Raw genomic sequence first — 1,588 nt, 5'->3', positions numbered from 1 at the left:
ATCACAAATACAGTTCTCGAGTTTTTTCCCATATACATGAGTATTTGTCTAAAACATGTCTTCTTTGTAGCAGCTAGGCCCTGCTACCACTGTGCTTGGCTGAGTTCACAAATCTGTTGTAACCTGTAGCTTCCCTGTCACTTCTCTGGCTCTCCTCTCCTGCTAAGCTCTGTTTCCTAATTAAAATCTTCTGCCACTGCCATAGCTACTGCTGTTACTGGAACCGCCATAGCCACCTTGGTTTCGTGGTTTGGCAAAGCATTGGCCTCCACCATCATAGGGACCAGAGCTTCTGCCTCCAAAATTTCCTCCCTTCATGGGTCCAAAATTTGAAGACTGATTGTTGTAATTGCCAAAATCAATGTAGCTTCCACCACCTGCAAAATTGCTTCAATCATTACCAAATCCATTATAGTCATCCCCACTGCCATCATATCCACCACCACCAGGGCTGCCACCAAAGCCACCATGACCATTGAAGTTTCTTCCACGACCAAAGTTGTCATTCCCACCAAAACCACCTCCACGACCACCACCAAAGTTTCCAGAACCACTTCGTCCTCTTTGGCTGGATGAAGCACTCACCATCTCTTGCTTTGACAGGACTTTCCTAACTTCACAGTTGTGGCCATTCACAGTATGGTATTTCTGAACGACAAGCTTATCCACGGAGTCACGGTCTTCAAAGGTTACAAAGGCAAAGCCCCTTTTCTTGCCACTGCCTCCGTCAGTCATGATTTCAGTCACTTCGATTTTTCCATACTATTCAGAATAATCTATTAGGTGATGATGTTCTTCAGTGTCTTCTTTAATGCCACCAACAAATATATTTTTCACAGTTAAGTGGGCACCTGGTCTTTGAGAATCTTCTCTTGAGACAGCTCTCTTTGGTTCCACAACTCTTCCATCCACCTTGTGTGGCCTTGCATTCATGGCTGCATCTGCCTCCTCCACAGTGGCATATGCGACAAACCCAAAGACCCTGGAGTGCTTGGTATTTGGAACTTTCATTACCACACCGTCCAGGAGCGTTCCCCGTTGCTCAAAATGACTCCTCAGGCTCTCATTGGTTGTTTCAAAGCTCAACACTCCAATGAAAAGCTTCCTCTGCCGGTTGGGCTCTTTAGGAGACTCTGACTTAGACATGAGGGCAGGGAGAAGAGAGACTTTAACGATGCTTCTTCAGCGGCGTCCACGGGCAGAAAGGCCCTTATTTTATTCTTTAAACCTTACAGTGTGCCACATGTATGAAGTTTGTAAAGTATTAATGATCTTGTTAACCAAAACAAGAAAAAAAATTTCACAAGGGTTCCCACTTCTGTATTGTTTTATTACCTCAAAAGTTTAAATAAGATGTTCTGCTGCTGTTGTTCTCAATGTCCACTGTTTTAGCATCTTCCCTGACGTGCTTTGGAAGTTGACCGATGAATTTCTTAGAGTTTCTGTTGGAATTACTTTAAGGGTGTCTTACTAGATGGTGAAAATTAGACTGAGACACACTTCAAGTGACCATGTCATTGTTTTGTTGCCGTGTCTTTAGCTTGATGATTAAGATACAATTCTTTTTAAAACCAAATGGCATTAGTCA

At 43.4% G+C, this 1,588-nt stretch overlaps 1 pseudogene; it reads right to left on the bottom strand.

Annotated features, from left to right (window-relative positions):
* Positions 1–7: 7 nt before the first annotated feature.
* LOC108525708 (heterogeneous nuclear ribonucleoprotein A1-like) lies at positions 8–1,146 on the bottom strand (annotated as a pseudogene).
* Between the last annotated feature and the right edge of the window lie 442 nt (positions 1,147–1,588).

The sequence above is a fragment of the Rhinopithecus bieti genome, unplaced genomic scaffold (assembly GCF_001698545.2).
Source record: "Rhinopithecus bieti isolate Rb0 unplaced genomic scaffold, ASM169854v2 repeat_12454, whole genome shotgun sequence".
NCBI classification, from domain to species: Eukaryota; Metazoa; Chordata; class Mammalia; order Primates; family Cercopithecidae; genus Rhinopithecus; species Rhinopithecus bieti.
This window is presented reverse-complemented; position numbering and strand designations above follow the sequence as displayed.